This window comes from Mustela nigripes, chromosome 7, assembly GCF_022355385.1.
Source record: "Mustela nigripes isolate SB6536 chromosome 7, MUSNIG.SB6536, whole genome shotgun sequence".
NCBI lineage: Eukaryota > Metazoa > Chordata > Mammalia > Carnivora > Mustelidae > Mustela > Mustela nigripes.
Genome location: NC_081563.1, coordinates 118,396,249 through 118,423,898, shown reverse-complemented (window position 1 = coordinate 118,423,898; position 27,650 = coordinate 118,396,249). Strand labels below are relative to the sequence as shown.

The 27,650-nt window shown below is 52.3% G+C and overlaps 1 protein-coding gene and 1 long non-coding RNA gene across 6 annotated transcripts in view; one reads left to right on the top strand and one right to left on the bottom strand.

Moving 5' to 3' along the window:
- Positions 1-13,393, top strand: part of LOC132021893 (uncharacterized) — an 85,941-nt gene extending 72,548 nt beyond the window's left edge. For both annotated transcript variants that reach the window (XR_009405459.1, XR_009405458.1), the window contains one exon: positions 12,948-13,393. This is a non-coding gene — a long non-coding RNA (uncharacterized LOC132021893). The remainder of the gene's footprint in view (positions 1-12,947) is intronic.
- The window catches only part of DLGAP4 (DLG associated protein 4), a 192,487-nt gene that overhangs the window by 32,979 nt on the left and 131,858 nt on the right, over positions 1-27,650 (bottom strand). The window lies entirely within an intron of this gene.

The window sequence follows — 27,650 nt, the reverse complement described above, 5'->3', positions numbered from 1 at the left end:
TCTCTCCCTACCAGCCTGAGAAGGGCAGCCCATGGGCAGAAGGAGACAGGCAGCAGGGCAGGCAGGAGGCGGGGCTGTGGCCAGCAGGAGCATGATCCTTCCACATACTACCCTGCGGGAGAAGGGAAGGGCCTGCTCGGGGAAGAGGGACTCCTGTGTGCAGCTGGCCATAGGCACGGGCTCAAGGCCCCAAGCTGGGTCATTCACTGAGCTGTACTCAGCAGCTTTATGGCTTTGTAATTTAAACCTCACAGTGACGCTGAGGTGGGGATTGTGCCCACTTTACAGGTGGGGCATGTGAGGTTCACAAACTTGCCTAGAGCTGCTGATAGTAAGTGGCACCCCCCCATCTGTTCAGCTGCACAGCCTCCCTCACTCTGCTGCTCTGGCTTTAGGTCCCTCCCTGCTAGGAGGGGGCTGCAGGTGTCTGCCTGCGGGGGGCATGCCCAAGCTGAGCTCCCACTGCTGGAGGGAGAAAAGCCTAAAGGCAGAGGCCTGTCTTCTAGGCCCTGGCAATGACTCATGGAAGTCCTGGCCCACTCTGGACTCTCCAATACCCTCCTCTGTTCAGTGGGCGGGGCAGGGATCTAACCCATGTAATACACCATATTCACACGGCCCCTTCCTAACTCAAAAGCGTTTTCCCACTCATTTTCATTCAAGGGTAGGGGGTTCCTGCTCTGAATCCCTTCTCTCCACTGCTTGAAATTCTACCATTTGCGAGTCATTGCTTTAGTGGGAAGGAGCCAGAAGACAGAAGGCAATAGGGAACCAGACAAGCCTGAGTTCACTAACTTGGTGGCCACAGGGATGGATTATACAGGCTACATCATAAAAAGTAAGGCTCAGGCCCCGGGCTGGCATGGCTCCTACTAGTTTCTGGTACAGAGTGAGCTAGACCTGGAGTTGGGGGTGGGCAGTGGTGAGCCGCCACTGGGTCACTGGTTGGACAGGCTGGGCTGGTTCTCTGACCAACCCCAGGGAAGTTTTCCTGAAAGAGCTGGACCTTAAGAGCAGCTCACTGAAGCCAATGGCCAACAGCGCCCAGCAGAGCAAGAACTGCGTTCTAAGCCTGGCTGAGGCTGTGGGACCTGTCATGGTCCTTGTCCCCATCTGTGGCGTGGTGCTGTCATTAGTATGTGCGTGTGGAAGAGGCATCCCTGCCAGGGGCTGGTGGGGTGCCCACAGTCAGGAGCTTGGACAGAGGACTGACCCTCCAGCCTCTCGCTCAGGGTTGTCTAGGTCCAAAGTCCTGCTGACATACCCTCAGAGGAAAAGTGAACTAGCAAGGGGCCAGGCCACATGGCCAGATACGAGAAGAGGAAAGGTGAACTTCTCTTGGATTTGCTATGTCTCCTGGGGCAGAGGTCACAGTCAGATAAGTGGTGTGACTAACGGAGGATTTCAGTGCCTTGGGGGGCTCTCTGGGTGGCAGGTGTCCCTCAGCTCTGAGCACTGTCTTTCTCTAGGGCAAGGGGATGAAAAGCAGGCCCACGACTGCCCTTGACCCTTCCCACGTGACACTCTGGCCATTCTGTGTTCCCTGCCCCCACTGCCCATCTTCCCGCCGTGGGGCTATTACACACGCTGCTCCTTCTACCTGGGAAGTCCCCACTCCTCCCGCTTCCAATGTGCCTCCTTCAGAGAGGTCTCCTCCGACTGCCCTCTACTCGCAGATCAGCCAGTATCCCAATCACGACACCTATCACATTTGTCATCCGATCACTTAGGCATGTACTTGTTGATGGTTATAGGCTTGGGGCTGTTGGGGGAACTCTGTCTGTCTTGGCACAGCAGGTCATATCCCAGGCCCAGGGTACTACCTCAAGCTTTCCAGAAAGCTCTCAATAATATCTGTTGAATGAGAAAATGAACCTCAGCCCTGCTATAAAAACCCTTTAGTTGTCCCAAGTCAAGAGGATTTAGCTTTAGTGAAGACTCCCAACACTGGAGTGTGTAAGCTTTTTGTCTCCTCCCCAATTGGGAGCCCTTTCCAAAGCCTGGTCCCGACTGACCACCCATCTCTGCAGCTTCATCTCCTGCCCTCCCAGCTTCAGAGAAGCAAATGTACGCTTTCCCAAACACACCACACTCTGCATGCACCCAAGCCTTTGCGCATGCACTTGGCCTCTCCGGATGCCTTTGCAGGTCCTTCGGCCAGTCCCTCCACTGCAAGCTCTTGCTGGCCCAGGCAGTGTTCCTCTCCTTTCTCTGTAGGTCAGCTGGAGCACTCAGGGTTGTGGTTGTGCCCCTGACTGAGCGTGTGTGCCATGGGTGTCACCAGCCCAGGGCCCAGCCCAGAGGGTGCACAATCATCATATGCCAATTAAATTTTAGAAGGGGGGCAAGTGGCCCAGAGACCCAAGGTGTTGGACCTGGCCAGCACTGCGTCCTCCAGGATGGGACCGCAGCCCTCCCTGCCCGGGGGAGACATTCTACGTGCCACGATATGTAATATCATAGCATGTGGGTCCAGCTTTTTTGTCTGTTTACTCTGGAAAACTTTCAGATTTGCCCAGGAAGCTGGAGAGTGAACACACCTCCAGCTGAGCCACAGCAGTGCACAGACTGAGCCACCGCCCCGGGGGGCTGCATGCTTCCCTGCCCCCATCTCGGCTCCGCCAGTCCAGCAAGCCCAGGCTCAGACAGGAGCCGGTTGTGCAAGGCCTCCTCCATGCAGTCTGCCCCCGGCCCCAGACATCCAGCCCAGCCTCCCTGCCCCACAGCGCACAAGTCCTTGCTGCTTCTAAGTAGAAGCTCCCTTTGTCTCATTTCTGCCTCTGCTTCAAGATCTTATCCAGCAAACTCTTATCAGGTCAGAATGAATTTATTTCTTCTTCTTTTTTTTTTTTTTTTTAAAACATCAACATGTAACAAGATGACCAGAGCTTTCGGCACTCAGTAGAATGGCTGTGACTCCATCTGCCAAGAGATAGAGATGCAACAACCCTAGGCAGGTAGGCCCCTGTGAGGGCCTTAGAGCCCAGTGCTGCCCTCCTGCTGCTGGCAACCAGAGGCCCAAGCTTGGCAGGGGAGCTGCAGCACAGGCCTAGACTCCTGAAGAGGCACGGATGCAGGGGGCCCCCGACAGCCCCACGTGAACAGAGAGCTGACCACAGAGCCAGAGCTGCCTCCTCCCTCTGCCCTCCCTGCCAGGTTTCTTGTCCCAGGAAGGACTGAGGGCCTGTAAGCTCCCCTTCCCTCTCTCACCAGTGAGCAACCTGTCAAACGACACATTTGTGCTGGGGGAAAACCAGCTCAAGGCTTCCATCTACCAGCCTCAAAGGCCTCCCTTCTTCCATTTCCTCCCCTGCAAGAGGGGCAGTTGGGAGGGAATTCCGAGCAGCTAGGTCAGGATCAGGGACAGACTGACCGCTCAGAGCCACATTCCTGCCAACAGTTCACATCCCCCCACCTTCCCACCAGGTCAGTCTGGGGCCACCTCCCTCCCTGTGCCTTCAGAGCTGGCAACGTCACACTTTGATGTCAAACTCCAGCGAGAGTGCCCGGGAACGCATCTTCCCCCAGCGTTGTCCTGGGAATCCTCTACCACTCCCTGCAACCAGGTGCTTCCTAACTGCCTCTCCCATCCATTCCTGGTCCCCTTGACCTAGAACCAGCCTTCCCTAGACCACCGGCCTGCTCCTCCCTGGCCCCCAACCTCCTGTCCTGTCTTTCCGGTCTCTCCTCCACCTTGGCCAGCCATTGGAGAAATCCGACCACGTCATGGCTTAGTTTGAAACCTTTCAATGATGCTACAACCCACCCCATGGACTTGGAACAAACCCTTCAGTGAAGGCCTTTAGGGCCTCCAGAATCGACACCTGCCTCAGAAGCCCAAGTCCGTAGGAGCCAAGAGGTCACAAAGGCAGCACACTGGGGAAGACAAAGCAACAGAGCTCAGGGAGCCCCGGCCACCCCCCTTGGAGTCCTGTCCGGAAACCCGGATGCACTCCAGCTCGTGATGTTCCAGTGTGGACAGTGGCCCTCGTCAAGCACCGACTGGGCCAGGCCCGAGGCAGCACTTCATCTGCGGTCAGTACCTGTGACCGTACCTGTGAATTCACCTACTTGGTAACAGGTTTGTAACCCCAAAGCCAACACTCACGGGGTTTTTGTGGGCACTGCCCGACACCCAGGGCACACTTCCCTAGCTGAGCCTGAACAAGGGGATGCCAGGCCTTCTTGTTTCAGCTCTCATCCTGCGAACAAGTAGGATTTTCCTGGCCTAGTCAGGGCTATGTTTCCTCACATTTTGTTCTTTCTGCTGGTGATTCCTCCATAGCACTGAAGTGCCTTCCAGCATTGCTGAGTACAAGAAGGCTGTGATGCGCCTGTGGAGAAACTCTGTATCTGACAGACCTTGTTCAGGCGCGAGTTATAGCACTATTGGCCAATTTAGCGTTAATAAATCATCAGTATATTATTTTTAAACAGAAAGACGCAGAAAACAAGGTTATGTATTGATTGGTTGGTGGAAATGAGACCAGAATCCTGCAGGGCCTCGATTTCCCCCAGGAGCCATGGTTCAGTCCTCGTTCCCTAATTAAGTATTTGTCAGACTTCATGAATGTAACTAATCCAAGAATGCACTGCGCTCCAGCCAACTGAATCCTCAAAATGGGTGCATTCGAAATTGGTCTGTCACTGCCCCATTTTACAGATGAGGCTCGGTGGGGGAACGATGCCCCAGCTCACCTCCTAGAGAGGCAGTGTTGGGGCTGGGGCTTAAACCCGGGCTGCCTGAAGGCTGGCTAATATCATATGCCCCCACCCACTGCACTAACTGGGTGACAGTCGTGTGGAGGCAGCAGCCTTGGGCACATTGATCATTTCACCCAGAAAATGGGGTGTGATACCCAATACGCCCTGAGGAGGAGCCAAAGAGATGACAGGATGCTTTAGCATCCTGGGCTGGGTGCTCGCGGCAGCACATGTACTAAAATTTAGAATCATGGGCTGGGCCACTGCAACTACTGTTACCGTGGTTTCTGGATCAAAGAGAGAGCGATCATCTTCTGGAGACCTCCCGGGGACCCCAGTCACCCAGTGGCAAGAAATGGAGGAGTTTTAACGTGAAGGGATCCTCTGTGAGCAAAGGAGCAGGACAGGACATGGCTTGGCCAAGTAGGACAGAGGAAACAACACTGGGGAAGGGAAGACAGGGACCACGGCAAGGAGGCCTGAGGGCTGTGTGGGCCACAAGAACAGAGGCATCTTCCTCCTGCCCTGAGAATCCTTCATGAAGTCCCTCCCAACTGACCTGCAGGAGAGGGGCTACCTGCCAGCTGCCAGGGGCACGGATCGCCTACTATCTTAACAGCCCAGTGCACTGGGCAGCTCCATGTGAAGTTCCAAGGCCATCCCCAGGCTGAGAGTGTCCAGAATTAATCTGAATCCTTTCTTCTCCCACAATGGCCTTCTCAGAGAGCGGTGACCTCATGCACTCTTTTACACACTCCAGAAGCCTGGGAATCCGCCCCCCTCTACCAAAGCACATTTTATAGAGACTGGCTTCTCTCTCTCCCCACCAGCCTGGTCTAGGCTGCCACTTGCTGGCCTCTGGCCTTTCTGCTTTGTCAGTGGCCCAACCACCCACCCATGAACACTCTCCCAACAGCAGCTTGAAGAGTTTGTTTTAAAATACAAAATACAAAATGTTTTAAAATAAAAATACAAAATGGTGGGGCACCTGGGTAGCTCAGTGGGTTAAAGCCTCTGCCTTCGGCTCAGGTCATGATCCCAGGGTCCTGGGATCGAGCCCCGCATCGGGCTCTCTGCTCAGCAGGGAGCCTGTTTCCTCCTCTCTCTCTGCCTGCTTCTCTGCCTACTTGTGATCTTTGTCTGTCAAATAAATAAAATCTTAAAAAAAAAAAAAGTACAAAATGGAGGGGCACCTGGGTGGCTCAGTGGGTTAAAGCCTCTGCCTTTGGCTCAGGTCATGATACCAGCGTCCTGGGATCGAGCCCCACATAGGGCTCTCTCTTCAGTGGGGAGCCTGCTTCTCCCTCTCTCTCTGCCTGCCTCTCTGCCTGTTTGTGATCTCTGTGTCAAATAAATTAAAAAATTTAAAAACAAAAAAACAAAAGAACGGACTACTTCCTTCCCTTTCTAGAGCCTTCAAAGTCTCCCCAGTCCGTGAAGAATAAAAAGCACACCACTTACTTTGGCCTAGAGTGAGAACTGGCCCCTTCCCCCCGCCCCCCATTTCCACACTTGGTTCCTATACCTTCCCCTTGCTCATTCTGTTCCAGCTGCACTAGCCTCTTTGCTGTTCTCAAACATTCTGAGCATGTGCCCACCTCAGGGCCGCTGAACCTGTGAAATGACCCCCACCCTCACCTCTGTATGTCTGCTCCTTCCCACCCTGATCTGACTCTGCTCAGGAGTTGGGTCCTCAAGAGGACCTCTCTGACCACCCTGTCTAAAGCTGTTACTCTTTGAAGACCCTGATTGTTTCATTCGTGCATTAATCAACTTACTGTTTTTTTTTTTTAAAGATTTTATTTATTTATTTGTAAGAGAGAGAGTGAGAGCGAGCACAGGCAGACAGAGTGGCAGGCAGAGTGGCAGGCAGAGGCAGAGGGAGAAGCAGGCTCCCTGCGGAGCAAGGAGCCCGATGTGGGACTCGATCCCAGGACGCTGGGATCATGACCTGAGCCGAAGGCAGCTGCTTAACCAACTGAGCCACCCAGGCGTCCCTCAACTTACTGGTTTATACTTGTCTTCTCCCTCCTACCCGAAAGGGATCCTGAATATCTAATACAGGTTCCTGAGCGTGGAGACCTAAATATCTTGTATAATTACGATGCTCTCCCAGCACCAGGCCAATACATGGCTGGGTGCTGTAAATATTTACTGAATAAATGAACAACCTCCTATTTGACGGTTGGGTAAACTGAGGCTCAAGGAAGCAGAATGATCTACTCGAGTCTGAGTTGGAATCCAACGCCCAGGGCTTTGAGCTCTTTTTAGGTCATTCCCCAAAAAACACACACACAGGCGCGCGCACACTACAGGGAACACAGTCTGGTGGGAGGTTAAGCCTTGAGCAACACTGCCTGAGGTTGGGCAACAAGGCTATGGAAATGAGACCTCAATAAACCCTAAGGAATGGGTACCAGAAACTGTTTGAAAATAACCACTCCTAAAAGCTGGCAGAGAGAGAAAAGCAAGCAGTGCTTCCAGGAACATTTTCCAGGCAAGGCATATCACAAGTTCAGATTTAAAAGAATCATTACTGAATGAGTCCTGGCTAGGTGCTACCTTATTCCAGACACAGGCCTGGGAGGGGAGATAATTGTCACTGATGTTTTATAGATGAGGGAGCAGGCTTTTCACTTTGAGGAGTGGCAGTGTAGAAAAGCTGTGCTCTGTGAGGCCAAGGTGCCAGGTTCTAAACTCAACACCAGACATGGTGGGCAGAGTACTTTCTACAGGGCCTGATCCTTCCTGAGCCTTTGTTTCCCAGCTGTAAACTAAGCAGACTGACCTTGAATGGGGGTCACAAGTTCAAATGTCTATAGGAGACTATCTAACCTCTCTGGTCCACAGCGACCTGGGTGACAGAAGTCAGAAATCTGGACTTTAAGAAATAGTAAAACTGGGGCTCCTGGGTGGCTCAGTTGGTTGGACGACTGCCTTCAGCTCAGGTCATGATCCTGGAGTCATGGGATCGAGTCCCGCATCAGGATCTCAGCTCCATGGGGAGTCTGCTTCTCCCTCTGACCTTCTCCTCGCTCATGCTCTCTCTCACTGTCTCTCTCTCAAATAAATAAATAAAATCTTAAAAAAAACATAATAGGGATGCCTGGGTGGCTCAGTTGGTTAAGCAGCTGCCTTCAGCCCAGGTCATGATCCCAGCGTCCTGGGATTGAGTCCCACATTGGGCTCCTTGCTCCGCAGGGAGCCTGCTTCTCCCTCTGACTCTGCCTGCCACTCTGCCTGTGCTCGCTCTTGCTCTCTCTCTGACAAATAAATAAATAAAATCTTTAAAAAAAAATAGTAAAACCCCCATATATATATAAAAATATATAATTTTTTTAAAGACAAGGATGTCATACATCCTGCCTTTTTAAAAAAGATTTTATTTATTTATTTATTTATTTATTATTTGTCAGAGAGAGAGAGAGAGAGAGAGAGAGCGAGCGTGTGCACATAAGCACATAAGCAGGCAGAGTGGCAGGCAGAGGTGGAAAGAGAAGCAGGCTCCCTGCCGAGCAAGGCGCCCGATGTGGGACTCAATCCCAGGACCCTGGGATCATGACCTGAACTGAAGGCAGCGACTTAACTGACTGAGAGCCACCCAGGCGGCCCAAAACCCCCATATTTTTAAACAGAATGAGTTCAGCTCAGATCTGTGACTGCTGGAGCAGCGTCCTCAGACCTCCTTGCTTTTTCTGGAGTTCTAGCCCCCACTACCCCCGCTCCCAGGAAGGCTGTCTGTAAGAGCTTCCCCCCGTGGAAAGGCAGGACAACCTTGGGAACCTTGAAATTAAGGCAGCCAGGAGGTACTTCTGGTGCTGTTTCAGGTCTGGCTGGGTGAAAGCAAAGAAAGTCCCTCTTGGTTAGCAGGCCGGGTCTGGTTTCAGGTTCTTGGCACCTATGACAGGGTCTGGAGTGCAGATGGCCAACCCCTCCTTCATGGGCCTGGAGCAGCTGCCTGAGTGGGACCCGCTTGGTTACACCCCCAGCCCCCTCCGCGACAGCTGCTCCCGCTCCTTAGAAGCGCTGTGCTGTGCGAGCGTTCTGTCCTGACATGCTCAGGCCAGAGGGGCTAGAGGAAGGGTTAAGCAACGCCCGCCAGACGGACCCAGAGTGCAGGTCAGCTGGGTCTCCAGGACAGGAAGCTGTGGGTCCAGAGACTTCACAAGCTCTAGGGCGTCTCCCCTGGCTGAGGGAGGCCATGGGCTGGCCAAGCTCCTTTCAGGTCACCACCTCTCTACCGGGCCTAGCATTCCTGTGTCAAAGAGGAAGAAAGGGAAGCTCAGAGAGAAGGGAGTAACGCAAGGTCGCACAGTCAGTAGGTGGAAAAGCCTGGATCTGATCTCAGCCTTTCTGATTCCAGGGCCAGTGCCTGTAGTTCCTACTACACCACACGGCCCATGGCTGGAGTTTGGTGCCACCCGGCAGGGCCTGACTGTGATCTTGGCCAGGCCAGTTCCCCAGACAGGACATAGACAGGCTTCCGCTCCTGGGGTCCTCAAGCAGGGTTTGATGATTTCCTGGTAAGTTTGAAGGCGGCAGCCTCTGGCTATGCTGGCCATGGGGGCAGAAGCCTGGTGCCCCCCGGACCAGGACCATAGCACATGGAAGGAAATGGCGGCCCCTACCCCCATCTGTGACCACTACTGCCCGCTGCCCTTCCTCAGGCGTTCTCCTCCAGGTGTGTGGTCCCAGACACTCTGGCCCTCTCACCAGAAACACCAGAACCCTTGACATGGGTTCCCCAGTTGCCCAGGATTTCCCTAGCTTGGCTCTCACTACAGCTTCAATGTAAAGCCCAGAGAGGTGAGGCTACCTCTCCCAAGTCATACAGCTGGTTAAAGGGGTGATGGCTCCAAATTTCAGGGTCCTAGGAGATAATATTGCCAGTAACTTTCAAACCAGGTTCTGAGGGCGCCCAGGGGAACCTGCCACTTCCCTTTTTTTCTCCATATGGAATTCCCACACAGTACCCTGAAACCCATCACATGACTTCAACCTCCTCACAGTACAAAGGAGGAAACTGAGGATCAGAAGGGCACATGTGCTTTCTGAGGATCAAGTGGCAAAGCAGGGACTGCTGCCTGGGGCTCTGAGTGTGGGCATGTCCCCTCTTCCCCAGACATAAGAAAGGAAGATGTCTTCAGGTTCCAGGCCTGGAGATCACCAGATCCAGGCCTTCAGGGAGGCAGTCCTACCTCCTCCAACCCCTAACCAGGGGACCCCAAATAGCATGCTGCTCTCGAAATCCATTTCTACCATTACTGTAACAGTGTCCAGTAAGCAGCCTGTCAGGCAACATTCACTCCTCCCCCATTCTCTTTTTCTTTAAGATTTTATTTTTAAGTAAGCTCTATACTCAATGTGGGGCTTGAACTTAACAAATTCAAGATCACGCTTTACCAACTGGGCCAGCCAGGCGCCTCCCACCTTTCCATTCTGTGTTGGAATCTGCCACAAACATCGTCTTGTTATCTTATTTATCCTCCGAGACCTGCCGGCAGAGTGTGCTTTGCCAGCAGCTCTGCTCTGGGGCCCCTGCCCTACCCCCCAGGACACCTATTACCACCACTCCTGGGAGTCGGAGCTTTAAAGAGATGCCAGCTTCCAAGCTGTTACTGAATCACAACTTCTCATTGTATGTCAGAGTTATAACCACTAGATGATATCCAGGGTTTCGGGATGCTGTGGCTCCAGTCCGTGTAAAAAGCTGATGTGTAGAGCCCCTTGTCTGGCCTGGTGGAGAGTTGTTGGGGGGAATCCAAGATTTGGTTTTTCAAATACTGGCTCTAGCATATAGACTTCACTTCTGCCTTTCCAAGGTCTCAGAGGCCCAGTCTGGGAAATACAACTTAGAAAAAGCCTTTAAAAACCACCCTTGCTGGGGTGCCTGGGTGGCTCAGTGGGTTGAGGCTTCTGCCTTCGGCTCAGGTCATGGTCCTGGGATCGGACCCCGCGTCGGGCTCTCTGCTCAGCGGGGAGCCCCCTGCCTCCCCCACCCCCCGACCCTTAGCCTGCCTCTCTGCCTATGATCTCTGTCAAAAACAAAACAAAACAAAACAAAACAACCAAAAAAACCCCACCCTTGCTTCGGGAGGGCTGACATCAACCCCTGGGGATGGGTCACAAAAGCCTAGCTTTTTATAAGCTGTTACAGGCCCCTGTGTTCAGAGGCAGACACACTGGCAGGCCCCATGCACCAGAATTGCTGGCCTCTTTCATCATTCTGAATGACCGAGAGGATCCCAGAATAGAAAGAAGGTGCTAACGGGCTCATTCACTGTGCCTGGAGTGACAGGTGGTGTATCGGATGACCGGATCAGGAGCCAAGAAGCCCGGGCAGCTGAGAGATGGGATGAAAAAAACAGGACGAACTGAATGGGGAAAACCTTGGGTTCAGGTCAGGTCAGCACTGGCAACGCCGCCTGCCTTGGTGCCAGGCCCCAGGACAGGGACAGAAGAGGGGAGAGGGCCTGGTCCTCAAGAGTTAGACCATTATATAAGAAAGCAGCACATGTGGGAAAATACCTTGGCACCTCCTGCTGACCACAGACATGTCCGAGGTTGCCCTGACAGAAAAGGTACAAGACATGGGGGGGGGGAGTTGGGGGTGGGCAGCCCCCACTGAACTCAAGATGACACTGTGGGTCGTGCTGGCAACTCTGGACAAGGGGCACTGCCCAGCTGGAGCCCGACGAGCAGGCGGCAATCCGCATGGGCAGAAGGCCCAAATCCATCCCATGGTGACAAATGCCTATTTTCCCACGGGGAAGGCCACACACTGGGTCCTGGGCAGGCAGAAGGATCCGGGATGAGTAAGTCCTTGTGCTGAGGAAACTCGAAGAAGAATGCCAAAGTGGCGAGAAAGTGCCTGCTTTGCTGGGCGGAGTCGCCGGGAGCACCGCCATGGGGAGCACCGCCCAAGAAGGCTGGGACTGACTGATGGAGAATGCGGTGACTGATGAGTGCTGTCTGTCAGAGATGTGCCACAGACGGGCTGTGACACACGTGTACCACAAATCACGCCTAGTTCAACATGAGGGAGGGCTTGGACAGATTGGGATAGTGTTCTGGAAAAAACAGGTAATTCAGAAAAGCTGGGCTACTGTCTTCCAATACCTAGGAGACTGTCACATATCCACGTGCTCCAAGTCATCACACTATAGCCTGAGTGGGCCTGAGTGGGGACAGGAAAGGGGATACGGATTTTGCATGATAAGGAGGCACTTTCTAGAGGGCAGAGCTGCCCAGGAGGGTGCAGTGAGGCTGGACACAGGCATGATGGCTGCCAGGACAAGACACAAGCCCTCCTGGGTGTGACCTTTCGGACTCCACCCAAGCCAGAGTTGTTTGTTCTTTCTTTGCCCTCCTACTCCACACCCAGTTCTGGATGTGACATCAGACATTGTGTGTGACATTCATACTTGAAACTTTTCTTTTTTTCATCCAGAGAATTGTTATCAACAAGCAAAAAAGACGGAGGAGAATGTTCATTCAGCCCAGCTACATGGGAAATGGTTTGAGGACCTACACCAGGGCCTCAGCACAGAGGGGGCTTACAGTGCCTTCCTCCGGGAAGTCTGGCAGCACAGAGCCCCCCACCTGAGACGATAAGCCTGTCCTCAGAACAGGAGATCCGTCAGCACTTGCTACCTGCTTCTGAGCACTGGCTCTGTACTCACTGTACCACTTAGGCTCCTGGGCCTCAGTTTCTCTCATCCATAACAGGCCAACAATAGCCACTCGCCTTGCCCCATGCCCTAGGACCACTGTGTCTGCAGAAGACAGGTGGGAAAGGGTCTGGCGGGCTCCCATGCAGCCACTGCCCCATCCCAGTCCCGTCGATGGCCTGCAGCAGGTGGGGTCAGCGCCTTGCATGAGGACCCACAGCTGTCCACCTCCTCCATGCCTCATGTGTGTCGCTGTCTCACGTCTGCTAGTTTTAACTGGTGACCACTGGTGTCCCTGCCTTGCCAAACTCCCCTCTCTCCCCAGCACCCTCTTCATGCCAACACATCACATTCTCAGCTTCAGGCCCCTGCACAGGCTGCTCCCTGCCTGCAACGTCCTACCCCCTCCCTAATTCCGCCTCCTCCTCCAGATCTCAGTTCTGGCAGGACTCCCTCCAAGAAGCCTTCCCTGACCGGCTCCCTTGCTGGGTCAAGCCCATGATTAGCCGTGCTCCGAGCCCTTGCCATCCCACTGTTTGATAGACCTGTTTGCTTTCCTGCCTCTCCCTTTAGACCCTGAGGCCCCTGAAGACAATGACTATGTGGTTTCCGTCCCTGTGATCCTGTTTCCAGCCCAGAAGACGCACCCAGGCAAAGGTCTGCTGACATTTAGGGGATACGACCCAGCTCCTGACTTTACCCCAGAAGAGGTATAGGCCTACAGGGCCTCCCCCCGGAAGAAGCCTGTGAGGATGCAGCAAGTAGCAAAGTGTCTGTAGGAACTGACTTGGCAAGCGGAAGACAGAGGCGCTGGGACAAGTCGTGACTACAGGCTTCTTCCTCACGCCCCCGGACCCATCCCTGATCAATTTTTTCCCAGCCACCCTGAAAGCCCAATATGGTGACATTTGGGGAGATCTCTTTGAAAGAACACCTACCCAAGTGAAGGTCACCAAACTCCCCACCCGCCCCGACAATGGTGCAGGGTATGAAGTGGGTGATTAGCGGCTAACAGTCATAATTACCAGTGTTCAGTGTCTGCTCAGGAATCTGCAGTGGCCCAGTCACTGTCCGAGGTCCTTACACCTGCGTCTTATATTTGATCCCCTCAGGAGATGTTTTCACCATCTCCCCACGTGCTGCTGAGGAAACGGGGGCTCAGAGAGGTTGAGGGACTTGCTCAGCGTCACACAGCAAGTCATGTTCTATCTGGTAAGTGAGCGCAGACCCTATAGGTTTCAATCTCCAGAACCCTACCTTCCCAGCATCCATTCTCACAAGTAGTAAAAACACGAGCTCACCGATGAACACCACCGCACACGCATTCCTTCAAGGCTTAGAAGCCACTGCAGAAAGACAAGTTTGGTCTCTTCCTGCTGGTGGAGAGCACACTCCCACAAAGACCTCCAGGCCAAGCCAGCACCACAGAGAGCACCTGAAGAAAGTGGACTTTACCTCGACAACTTCTACCCCTCTGGGAGCTGTTGTGCCTCGATGTTCTTGCAAGCATAGTCATCACACCTGCCCAGACTTTGGGCTGTGCTGCCCAAGGACCCTTTTCCGCTCTCACAAAGAGACCTGTGACATCACCTGCCTTTGAAACAGTCCCTTCCCCTCCCAGCACTGCCCCCATCTATGAAAGCTGGAGACCATGGTCAGGGTGGAGGTGGCACTGGTTGCCCGGGTGTGCTACTTCTGGGTGGCTAGGAGGACATGCCTGTGTTAAGAAGGATCCTGGTGGGGCGCCTGGGTGGCTCAGGGAGTTAAAGCCTCTGCCTGCGGCTCAGGTCATGATTCCAGGGTCCTGGGATCCAACCCTGCATCAGGCTCTCTGCTCAGCAGGGAGCCTACTTCCTCCTCTCTCTCTTTGCCTGCCTCCGTGCCTGCTTGTGATCTCTGTCAAATAAATAAATAAAATCTTTAAAAAAAAAAAAAAAAAAAAAAGAAGGATCCTGGAGCTGTGTCTGGGCGCAGCGGGAGTGCGGTGACTGACTGCTGTGGTTTGCCATGGGCCTAGTTTGGGGAGTAACGGCGAAGTGCAAGGTTTGTGTGGTCCCTGGGTGAGACGATCACCACAAACGTGCTGTAGGACTCTATTCCCATGATGCACAATCCCTGTCCTTGACTCCCCACCAAAACCTTCACCCCTCGTCCTCCCCTGCAGGCCTGCTAATAAGAGAGTTTCTTGGGCAATGTTTTAAGCCCAGTAAGATGGGAAAGCAACTCTCCGTTTCAAGGTCTCCTGCCCATCAAAAGAATGACCAACGAGGAGCCTGCAGTAGCTGTAGCTTGTAAGCGAGGGTGGCTGGTTTCAGCGCAGGGTCAATGCCAACTGCCGAGTGGCCTCAGGCCAGTCACGCCACTTCTAAGTCTCTACTGCTTCTGTACCACGGGGATCAGAAGTTTCATTTCCCTTGCATTTAATCACAATCAAACACTGCGCTAGAATTCTCAAGACTGCCAAGGCAAGTCCACTATCTATACCTCACTGATTTGGGGATGTCCACATGATAGGAGATATTGTCCCATTTCTCAGAGGAGGAAGACGAGGCTCAGAGAAGAGGAGGGACTTGGCCCAAATCCCACAGCAGGTAAGCAGCTAATTGAGGAACTGTGCCTGGGTCCTACGATTACTTCCCCAACCTCTTATTCTGCCTCCACAGGGGGGCTGTGGTCAGGCTCCACGCAGCCACCTTGGGCCTCTCAGGAGGATTGATCAGTCTGTTAACTCTGCTGGAACGTGGTTACATGATGCTGTGAGTAGTAGTGTGCTTTAACTGGGAGAATTAATCCCCACCCAAAGACTTCATTGTTCAGAGATATCACATAACCCCCTTTTCAAATACATCCTCCTAAGACGGGCTTGTGAATGAGGCACCTGGAGGAGTTGAATCCAAGAGACAAAGTAGAATGGTGGTTGCCAAGGGCTTTGGGCAGGGGGGCGGGTGGGGGTGGGTAGTGCCAGAATGCGGAGCTACTGTTTAATAGGTGAAGAGTTTCAGTTTTGCAAGACGGAAAGAGTTCTGGGGATGGAGGTGGGGCAACACGTGATGGTACTTTCTGCCACTGAACTGTACACTTCAAAACAGGTAAGACGGTAAACTGTTGTTCCGTGCATTTTATCCCAAATAGCTTAAGAATGGGGGGGCGCTAGTGAGGAGTCTACTAAGGGATTCCTTACAAATGAGCCCAATTATCAAACTGCTGTTTTACAACCCAAATCCAAAAGGTACAGAATAAAATATTTAAAACTACTATAACCATGAATTCAAAAAATTTCTGCCTTGAGTTAAAGATGTTTGTGAGCAGGGGCTGATCTAAAATCTGCCTGCAATCTCTTTTCTGACATTCAAGAAAGAGAAACCAGAAGACAAAATTCAAATAGAAAATAAGGAAGATCAGAGGTCCCTTGATGCCAGTCATGGATATACTGGTCTCAGAACCTTGGAAATGAGGTGGATGGGAGTGTGTGTGGAAATACAAAGCTTAAACTAAAAAAAGAAGTAACTATAGAAAATGGAGGCGGGGGTCATTCTAATCTCATTGCCTGGACACAGTTACTAGTGTATCATTCTATACCAAAACTTTTTAAACTGTGATTTTAGAATTGCACCCTTGCTAAAAAGAAATAGAAACTTCTGCTTTGGCCTCCCTACACAGTAGTGTGGCAGAAGAGAACAGTGAACCAAAACTTTAAATCTTGATTAAGCTGTGTGACTTTAGGCAAGTCACTCAACCTCCCTATTCCATCACGTCTAAAAACAGCAATAGTAACTGCAACCTGCAACAAACTGCCAACAGATGCAACAAAGCTTTGTGAACTGTGAGGCAGTGTGTGAGAGGACATGAGCAGTAAATAAAAAAAGCCTTTTCTTGATGACTTAGCACCAGGATGGAAACCAATCAGAAGGTAAGCATTTGGGAGTTCTGATGTTAATTTTTAAAACAAAAGCAAAATACCTCTTAACCCACTGACACCTCTGGCTCCTACCGGGCAAGAAGAGTTGTCTGCTTCAGAGCGAACAAGGTCGCTGAGATGACGAGGCCCTGACTGACCTTGCAGACCACTCGACAGAATGATACAACGGAACTCTCTGTTTCTTCAATATGCTAAGCACTTACTTTTTATTTTACTTATTAGAGAGAGACCGCGCATGCGCACGCACAAGAGAGCAAGCACCGGCACAAGCAGGGGTGGGCGTGGGGGGCAGGGCAGAGGGAGAAGGAGCAGCAGACTCCCTGCTGAGCAGGAGCCCAATGTGGGGCTCAATCCCAGGACCCTGGGATCATGACCTCAGCCGAAGGCCGATATTTAATAACTGAGCCAAGCAGGCGCCCCTGCTAAACACTTTCCACCTAAGGGTCCTGACCCCCCTGCGGTTCCCACTCTGCCCCTGGCTGCCTCTTTCTCACTGGCCACCTCACCTTCCAGACATGCCATCCCCATCCTCTCTGAATATGGCCCTCTCAGCATCTATTTGTTTCCTCTGGGGCTCTTGTCGCAAGCAGACAATATCTTGTGTATTTGTCACCTGCTGGGATGGGGACTCCAAGCTGGATGGAAGCTCCTTGAGGAAAGCTACCAAGTGTGTCTTGTTCCCACCCCTCCCTCGGCTCACCACCTGGCTCTCTGAGCACAGGAATGGCTGACCCTTTGGAAAGAGAGGTGATGGCTGTTTGCAGGTCGGAACCGGCTGGGATGAACCCAGACCCACCTCCCACCACGTTCCTGTGGGCTGCTTTGCGTGTCCCCTCTAAGGAAACCACCAGGGCAGCAGGAGCGGAGGAGGCGGCGGGCTTTCACGGGTGCTGTCAGAGAAGCCCCACTCCTCCTCCCCAACCCTGGCCCACAACTGCCCCCAGGCAGGCAGGAAGGCACCTCCAGATGGCTACCACACCCCCGTGCAGGGCAATACCATGTCATGAAGTGTAGGAAGACAGGGAAGGCAAGAAATTTCGAGGAGAGCCTGGAATTCACAATCTATTCACAGTGCACTCAATAATGGGCCCCAGCAGGAAACTGGCTGCAGGACTGATGACCCTCCAGAGACAAGCTCTGGCATGAGAGCCCGAGGAACTCTAATGGCCCTTGGCAGGCATTCTGGCTTGATCTCGGCTCTCCTGGCCCCTGGGCAGCCAACCCTTGCCATCCTTGTCCCAACCACAGCACCTTTCTCTTCCCTACCCCGGACACACCCATACCCCAGGCAGTGAGGGTGTCTTGCCTTTAAAATCTCTGTCCACCTGGATCCTACCCAGCTTCTGAGGTTTTGAAGGCCACCTCCTCTTGAAAGCCTGCCTTGATTCAGCCAGAGTCCCCATCAGAGCCCTGTACTTGGCAAACAATAACTTGATGTCCGTCCAAACACCCCATCCAGTCCACCTACAACTCTCCAGGCATGGGAGATGGACAGTCTTTAGCTATTTCAAGTCTTCGCTCTCCCCTGGGATATAACAGCAGCAGCTAACATTTTTTTCAGTGGTTCCTCTGTACCAGATACTGGGCTCAGTGCATTACACACACTTTTCTCTTGTCCGCACACTGAAACTAATGTCAGTAATATTATCTCTATTTTGCAAGCAGAGAAACTGAGGCCTGGAGAGGTTAAAGAACTTGCTCAAGGTCTCATAGCTCTAGGTGGTGGCGCAGGACCTAAACCCCAGCAACACGACATCAGAGCTAAGCTCCTGACCACGGGTCTATGAGACCTCTGGGGTGTGGGCTCCTCCCCCCTGGCCTGGCTCAGCCTTCCAGCTGGGCCTTATCCATGCCCGCTTTCTGCCTTCCATAGAGGCGGCACGGCTAGGGGTGGATCATCAGTGCAGTCCTTCACTGAGGGCCGCCTGGTCGATCACCCAACCTGGGCACAGCGTGGGCCCTCAGGGAGCAGCCCTGAACCAAAATGGCTGTGTCTGGGGATCTTGTGATTATGCAGACAAGAGAACACAGAAACTGTATTTGTTGAAACAACAAAATTGATACTGTATCTGCTTTGGCAAGGCTGAGAATTTTCTTAGAAAAAGCACAGAGAAATAGGAGCTCAAGAACTCATCGAGTTAGATAACAGCTAATCTTCGACATACACAGACCAACCAAATCAGGTGTGAAGCACTCGCTAGCTTCCAAGGCACCAAAACTGACTGAACTGAGCAGCAGAGCTGGAAAGAACTCCTCCTGCCCAGAAACCAACAGGGAATCCGAAGTCCAGAGCTGGAGAGCCTGAGGTTACCTAAAACTCAGGAAGAAGCCATGCCTCCTGCTCCCCCAACCCCTATCCTCTCCAAGTTTTGGGGACTGGGACTGGAACCAAGGTTGCCTGGGTTGCCTGGGTCTTTATGAAACCGCCAGGAGTTGAGGTAAGTGCCCACCCCACAGTGACCGAAAGTTTAAAAGTCTTCACAGTGGAGACAGGGCCCTAGCTCTTACCTTCAGGGAGTGGAACTGTTCTGTGAAAGCTGGTTTTGGGAAGCCAGGATTTCTTCCCCAGGCCAGCACAGGCCCAGCTCAGCCCTGCCCCGGAAGGACGGGAGTTTAAAAGGCTCCTCACCTGTGGCCACACCCGGGTAAGGCTGACTTTCACCAGGGAACCCGTCCGACTGGCCGTCTCCCAGACAGAGGCAGGCCAAAACGCCACCGCCTGTCTGTAGCCTGGCGCCTATCCCGAGGGGCCCTACTAGCTCCTGCCCCTGCCGGGGCTTCAGAGCAAGAGGGAGAAGAGGCCTCCCTCCTCCAGGGAGGCCAGATCGGCCTGGGTACCCCAGGGCCAATCCCAGCCTGGGCTGGGTCTGAAGCAGCTGCTTCCGGCTTTGCCTTTCTCTTTCACTTTGGTTTTTAACCCCAAAGTGAAACTAAAGACTGGGACGATGTGGGAAAGATGGGGAGAGGTAAGGCCTAGGAGGGCTGAACCCCTGGCTTCTAATTCCAGTAATAAGGCTGCCCACTCACCTAGGAGGAGGCCCTCAACTCCCATTGATAAAATGGGAGGGAGGAACTAGGCTCGTGATTTTAAACTAGTCAATTTGAACTGGAAAAATTACAGAACTTCTCCTTCCTCATCCCTATCATTGCTGAAGGCTGAAAGGGAGCTACAGAAATGCCCCGTGGGGGACACTAAAGGACCTTCCTGTTGGCCTGGAAGAGACAAAACTGGCCTCGGGGGGCTCCTGGGTGGCTCAGTGGGTTAAAGCCTCTGCCTTCGGCTCAGGTCATGATCCCAGGGTCCTGGGATCGAGCCCTGCATCGGGCTCTCTGCTCGGCAGGGAGCCTGCTTCCTCCCCTCTCTCTCTGCCTCTGCCTACTTGTGATCTCTATCTATCAGATAGGTGGAATCTTTAAAAACAAAACAAAACAAAATAACTGGCCTCGGTGTAGGGACCCTCCTTGCCTACCTCTTCCTGACCTGTCGTCTGATCACCTTCATCCTAAGTGGGCCCTGGAGAGTTCCAGCATGCCAGGGCAGAGCAGATGCATCCTAGGCATGAGTCTGCCTGTCCTGGCATGGCAAGTGGAGCCATCCACCAACAGCTGCCCCCCACACTCCTAATCTGACGGCAGCCCAGGCCATCTGCTAAGACCGACGGCAGCCCACCCAGGACTGGAACAAACATCAGACTCCACAACTCCAGGATGCCTGGCACAGTGTCGAGCTAAGACCACTATAATCTATTTTATGGGGGTTCTCCACTGGCTGGCTTACCACATCTTGCCCCTAGCCTGAGGACATTAGAAAGGCATGGATGAACCTCCCCACTTTTCAGATGAAAAAAAACAAACAAACTGAGGCTCAGAGAAGGCCAGGGACACAATGGCCCAGCCTACATGGGATTCAGGAGCTCAGTAAGTATTTGCTGAATGAATGAGTTTGCTGGCCCAGCAGCTGCCAAGCAGGTGCAGCCCAAGCCAGAGGGAGGATGCAGTGTGGGCGGGGAAGGGGGGGTGGGCGGGGGGAATATGCTTCTCCCTGGAGACCAAGTCATCAACAAGTCCCCAGGTACCTGTAACAGAGTCCCCTCCAGCCCATTTCTTCCCTTCATTCCTCAATTCCTCTCACCTGCACCTTACTCTGGAAATACCTCATTGGCTGAGGACTGCTGAGGTACACTGGCCAACCCCCTTCCCTTGTCTGGGCTGAAATAGAATAGTCCGTTCTTAACTAAGGAAATGAACCTGAACCTAGGGAAGGCAGGGTACTTTTTAAAAAAGACCCATTTTCAGGATGCAAAAGAAGGCGATTCAAAATATTTCACAAAATGTTAGGTGCACAGACTCTTTGTGACGATTTCATGCAGGTCACCCACGTACACATAAGTGGGGAAGGGTGCACGCTACAGCACTGCTCACAGCTGTGAGACCGGAAACAATGGAAATGCCCTCCAGCAGAGGACAAGCAGACACCATCCGTCGGCGCGGCTGTCACACAGTCATGGAAAAGGGGGCCCATGGACCTGTGCATCCACAGCAGAGACAGACTTGCATAAAGACGATAAAGTAGGGGTGCCTGGGTGGCTCAGTGGGTTAAGCCTCTGCCTTCGGCTCAGGTCATGATATGAGGGTCCTGGGATCGAGCCCCGCTTCGGGCTCTCTGCTCAGCGGGGAGCCTGCTCCCCCCACCCCCCACCCCGTCTGCCTCTCTGCCTACTTGTGATCTGTCAAATAAATAAATAAAATCTTAAAAAAAAAAAGATAAAGTACAGAACAATAGGCTGCAGGGACAGAATATGCCACTGTTTGTGCAATAAAAAAGGATGTTATTGACACAGTTGCCTGCATATGAAGAGTATTTCTGGAAGGACACATCAAGATTGTTCACACTGATTTTCTAGGAATGGAAGGTGGAAGAGATATTTTCCACTGGGCACTTTTTTTCTACAGAGTTTGAAGTGTTTAAACAGATAAATGTGTTGCTTTTTCAATAAAAACATAATTCCTATATACAAAAATAACTCCAGTAAAATGCTTACCTACAGAAATCTCTCTCTATGGCTCAGGGATCAAAGTCCCTGGGGGAAGGGCCCAGGCATCTGGATTTTGAAGTCTCCTCAAAGGCTGCCGCTCTCACCTTCTAGAACAGGTGGCCAACCTCTGAGAGCAGGCGGAGGCAGCCTGGACACTACAGGGCTCCGGGCAGGGGGGGAATGTCAAGGAAGACTCAGGAAAAACTTGGCCTTAAGGTATAGAAGAGCCCCTGAAGACAGCTCTGAATGTGGAACAGGTTCAGCTGAGAGTTCCTACAGGGAACAGTGGGGAAACGATGCCAGACCGGTAAGACAGGGGCAGAGGCAGGATTGTTTCTTTCAGTAGGAGATGTTGGCAAGTCCCTACCTCTCTTACACTTGGTTCCCACTCATGGGACCTGAGGGGGCAGGGCCAGAAATCCTAGGATCTGCCTTTATTTCATCTCATTTAATATTAAAGGAGGCAACGGAGGGCCCCCAGCTCAGCACATGGCCACAGGGCTCCACACCTGTGTAGACTGTAATCAAATATTTGGAGGACAGAGAAAATTCAGGCCAGGATCTTAGGCACAGCAGCCTTCAGGCGACTTTCCCCGCCATCCTTCTGACCCCTCCAAAGAGGAGGAGCAGATGGCCTTCTGCTGAGATGCCCTTCCTCACCTTCTTATTAATAATTAAGTCATTACTGAAGGCCTCTTTTGTCACTTCTGAAGTTCAGTTTGCAGAGACTGTCGCCTTGGCTAGCTTTACCACGATGCTCTAGGCTGAGGGCTCATGGGCTATGATAGTCCAGCTCTAAGCCACAGGCTCAAACTACAGGGGTCTGCAGAGGAAAGGGCCCAGCGTGCAGGTCAGGAGTGCCGGGGGAGGTCCTGACTAGGCCTCATGGATGCTGTGAACACTGGGGTGAGTGACCCCATCTCTAGCCTGCTCTGCTTGCCACTGCCAGCTCACTGCCTGGTCCTCAGCAGGCACTTCAGTATTTGCGGAATAAACAAGCAGCTCAGCCCGTGAATACCAACGTGATCTTGGTCAAGTCATTTTCTGCAAAACAAGGAGGACAAGTGTAGTAACGACCTCCCAGGGTGGTAGAAGATCTACCAGGATAAGGTGGATGAAAGTGCTTTGCAAATCAAAAACAGGCTAAACAAACAGTAAGGATTCAGAACCAAGATGCTGAAAGTAAGATAGAAAAAGGAATATATGTGCGAAGGGTCAAATTTCTGAGAAAGCACAGGCCAAACAGTAAAAAATTACTCAAATGAATGATTACACTTGAAAGGAACAGTCCAGGCCACTCTACTCCACTGTTTCAATGTCTGAATAGTATTTTCTCAGGCTGTGTCTGTTTGAAAGGAGCACAAAAATCCCTCATTCAAAGCTCGGTCTAGATTTTGGTATGAAAAAGAGGGCTGCACTTACAATCCGATCTTGCCTACAGTTGGCCTCTGCCCAAGTAGACTGGCATATGGATCCTGCGGGTGTTTACTGGAGGCAAAGGAGGGGCAGGGAGGGGAGCAGAGTTCAGAGGCTGCGCCTGCCATGTGGTGACTCTGCCTCATGACCCAGGCCCAGCTCAGGGGGACACGCAGAGGAGAATGACTGGCCAAGCCATCCATTTCCTACCTGCACACTGGGACCAACCCTTGCGGCCTCCCACGGAAGCCACTTAGTAAGGACCGGTTCCCTTCCCCTTCTCTCTGCCCAGGAGGTACCCCTGGCTGCAGCCCGGGAAATGGGAACTGGGCTCCATCACCTGACTCTCCAATGCCAAGAGCAACCTGGGACAAGTCGGACAAGTCCCTTCCTGCCTTTGTGGGTGGTGGATTCCTCTGGCTGGGCAAAGGAACACCCTCTCTGGTGGCGGCTGGCTGAGAATCCCAATGGACCTAGTCACGGATGTGCCCCTTGTTGGACTAGATACGTATGAGGTCTGACTCTGAAGGCTGCTCACAGCCTGGGGAGGAGACTGAAGATGTGAAGGCCCCTTGCTTCCCTGACTCTCCTACCTTAAAGAAAGTCTAAATGGGCACCCAGTCCCAATTCTCCAGATCTTTAGAAAGTAAAGGCTTATAGGCTTTAGGGGAGGTATTTGTGTGTCCCCATTTCAAGGGGCAAGAAGGCTCAGATTATTCCTGGGACCCTAATAATAAGAGTTTCCTTTCCGAAAACCAGAGCTGAACTATGGGAAGAGTCAGGATTTGCAGAGAGTCAGCCCTGGGTCTGAGCCACATTTTCCTTATCTGTAACAGGGTACACTTGCCTCTGGCTTGGTGTAAGGGTTTCCGACAACATCCACAGAGGCCCTGGCAGAGAGCCTGGCATAGAGCAGGTGTACAAGCAATTTGCTTAGACTAGTATTTCCTCCCCCAAAGCAGCAACACCCAACATCTTTCCCTCTGGCCCCTAAGTCCCTGAATGGGCTCTCTAAGGGGCACAGCACCCTCTGCGACCCCAACTGTCTTTTCCTGGCTCCACCCCACACCTAATGCTCTTCTTTTACCTGGATGCTTGGGAGGCTTCCTCCCTGTCACCATTTTTATTCATCCCAATTCACCCAGCCTGATTTACCTTCTTGAAAAGAAAATTCTCCACTTGGGCTACCCCTGCTCTAAAATGGTCCATGGCTCCCCAAAGCCTCTGCTTCTCCGCTGATGTTCAATGCTGCCTACAACTTCCTGGCCCCTCCCAGATTTTTCATCCAGAGTCCTGATGCATCAGCAAAATCAGTCCACTCACTGTTTCCCTAAATACATGCTTACCTTCCAGCCTCCACACCCCTGCCTTTGCACAAACCATTCCCTAGAATGTCAGCCCCACCCTCTGTCTCTGCAAATCCAGCCCCCCTCAAGAGGGCTCTTGTTTCCTCTGGCACACACTCACTTCTTCCTTCTCAAACAATGCTTTTCCTCAGCAGACACTTAATTACAGACTGTCACACAGTCTCTCATAATTGTAGGCCTTGTCTCCCTTGTCAGACCATAAGTTCCCAGGAGCAGAGGCCCTGTCTGTTCTTTCCCATCCTCTCAGAGCCTGGCCCAGGGCTGGGAGGGAAAGCGCTTTCCAAGCCCATCTGGCTCCAGGCTGAGCCAATCCTAGCTCCAGACACTCAGGACCACTTCTCCTGCTCTTGCCCCATGAGAAAACTTCCCAGAACCAAACCTCAGTGTTCCCCCTCTCCACTGGCCAACCCAGGCCCATGATACAGAGAAATGGAGACCGAGGTGGGCAGACAGGGCTATGGTTCTTGCCCAGCCCTGGCATGGCCTTGGTTTGGGATCCTAGGCATGTCCCTGTCCTTCCCCTTACCTAGGCCTGTTTCCTCACTGTGAAACAAGAAACATTGATCTTTTAGCTGTAGAAAATACAGATATTATTTGTTTTTAAGGTAGCCTTCCTTCCCAGGAGTGGATGGGGGAGGAACCGGCTGATTCCAGTACAACCTGAGGGAGAGGAAGCAGCCACAGCCAGGACCGGGAAACCTGGGAATCTGAGAGGCACTCAGCCTGCACACATCATCAACCTCATTAAATTCCTGTTGACGACTGGATTGCATTCCTGCCCAGGTGTTCAATTCCACAGCCCTCACCCTGGCCAGGTCCGACAGTGTCTGCTGCCAGGGTTGAGCAAGGGAAGGGCACCTTGCTTCTGGAAACAACCAACCCTGCCCAAAACAAAGATGAGGAGGAGCCAATTTCCTCATCTGTAAAATGGGGGAAAATACCGGTATCTGCGTCATGGGATTGCTACAGTAACACAGTCAGATCATGCTATAAAACACCCAGCACAGTCCCTGACACGTGGTAAATGGAAGCACAGCACAAAGATTTCCATTTCTTGAGGGGCCTTTACTACATGAGTACTCGCCCTCCTGGCAACCTGGGAGGAAGGGATTTCCATCCCAACAGGACAAAAGAAAACAGAGGTGCAGAAAGTTGATCAATCCTAGGTCACACAGTGGGGACGAACCAAGCTGTGATATAAACCCAGGAAAACTCTCAGTTCAGCTTTTCCCAGGGTGCAGCCCACAGGATCTCCGCATCAGACTCCTCCAGAGGGCTGGACTTGTAAAGTTGATTCCTGCCCCTGGACCTGCCGAAGGAGACTCTCCGGGGATGGAGCCTGGGAACCTAAACTTTATAATGATAAGCAACCTGAGTTTTTTATACATATTAGGAAACTGAGGCACCAAGAGGGGAAGTGACCACTTTTCAGCAAGTGTGGACCTGGGGCAGAATTCACAGTCTGTTTGACTCAAGAGAGAGTGAGAGCAGCAATCAGAGACTTCCGGAGGAGGTGGTGGCATTTGACAATGCGGGCCTGGAGGGGTAGAGAAAGTACCACAGGGGGAGGGTACAGCACAAATAAAGGTTGGGAGCTCAAAAGGCCAGGCAACAGCTGTTCAATGTTGCTCATGCTTCCCGCACTCTGGGGAGCCACCACTGCAGCCTCTCCCTAAGAGCCCAGGGAGAGCCATTCTAGAACCAATCTGAGTTTCAGAGAGGAAAGCCTGCCATGCTGCTGTCCTACAACCAGCAGGTCTCCGGCCCTCTGGGTGTGTCTGGCTGCTGCTCAGGATGAGAAAGCCAGGGAAGGTGGTGACTCAGTCCACGACCGGCCTCAAGCTAGTCCCGTTGAAGTTTAGGATGAGCTCAGAGGCTGAGGAAATGTCAAGCAAACCCTCCCCTGCAGAATAGATGCCAGACCCAGAGAAGGAGGCCTGAGGGGCAGGCTACCAGACAGAAGCAACACATCTGGAGCAAAGCTGTGGGCTGTGGGAGAAGAAGCCAAGAGGTCTAGGCTCTAGCCCACCCCGACACTGGCATGCTATGGGACCCTGAACAGGTCCTTGGGCCTCTCTGGGCCCCCTACTCTCCATTCACCTGTGAAGCAGAGAGAACACCAGTGGTTTCTGATTTCCTCCCAGGACTGTTCTAAGGAACAATGGCCAGGAAAGCGCCTGACAGACTACACAATGGCTCACAGAGCAAGTGGGGGAGATTAGAGGATTACTCTTAGTGTTTACTATAACAAGTCAGGTGCTCTCCTTGTTACCTGAACCTCCCCCAGGTGGTCACTGGAGGGGGGAAGGTGGGGAGAAACTGGGTCTACCTTGTTCCCACAGAGAAAAAAGTGATCCAGATATCCCTGGGAGATGAATTTATTAAGTGCCTACTGTGTACTCAGCATTTTTAAAATATATAATCTCACTTAATCCTCCGCACAATCCTGTAGTGTAAATATGATTATCTTGAGTACAGATGAGGAAACTTGAAGCCCAAAGTAACTTGCCCAAGATCACACATGGAATGAATGATGGAGACCAGTTAACACCAGCTGTTTATGGCTCTCAGTCCCACATTAATTCTACTACCTGTAATAGTTTATCTTAGAGGTAGAACATGCCTGGTATAGAGGCCCAACTTCAGTACTGCCTCCCCATGGAAGCTTTTCTGAACCCTCTGCCCACACAGGATTTCTCTCCCTCCTCTGAAACCCCACAACACATGATCAGCGCACACCCTGCAGCATTCAAAACATTCTCCCTCTCGTTCTGCGATCAAGCACACCTTCAACAGGTAAGATGAGATGTAGGTACAAATAGGTGGCCTCTGAGTTACCTTAGAATCCTGAAATGTCAGAGCTGGAAGCACCTACGAGACCACGCTATCCGGCTCCTTCATTTTGCAGAAAGAATAACAGAGAGGGGGACACTTGTCTGAAGTCACACTGCGTCTTAGCATAGCCAGGAATAGAACCCTGGCATTCTGTCTCACAGAATTTCTTTAGGGATTCTATGATTTCAGAACCAGTTTTACAACAAAGATTCTTATTCCCATTTTACAGATAGGGAAGCTGAAGCCCAAGAGAAAGTAGCCTCCCTGAAAGTGGGTACAATGTGGGGCCCAGAATCCCAGCCCCCTACTTCCAGGCCAAGGACCAAGCCCTTCTTCCTCCTTATTGCACGTGGTCCGAGTAGTGTGTCCAGCACAGGACCCACAGTAAGAGGTCAATGGATGTTGGAAATTGTCATTATATACCAGTGGGGAAGTGACACCAGCCTGACTGTGACTTCCTTAGAGGCAGTGCCATGGAATAGGACCAGGAGTCCCCGGCCTCTCTGGGCCTCAACCATAAGACAAGGGTGCTACAACAGCTGATCTCCTGCTTCAGCTCTAGGACATCCTAGGCTCCTTGACAACAGACACCTCCCCCCCCCATCTGTGGAGCCTCTCTGAGCTGCTTTCCTACAGGGAAGCAGGAAAAGCAGGCAAGGTTCACAACCACAAACTGACTGACCTCATTCCCAAGTGCCTCTGG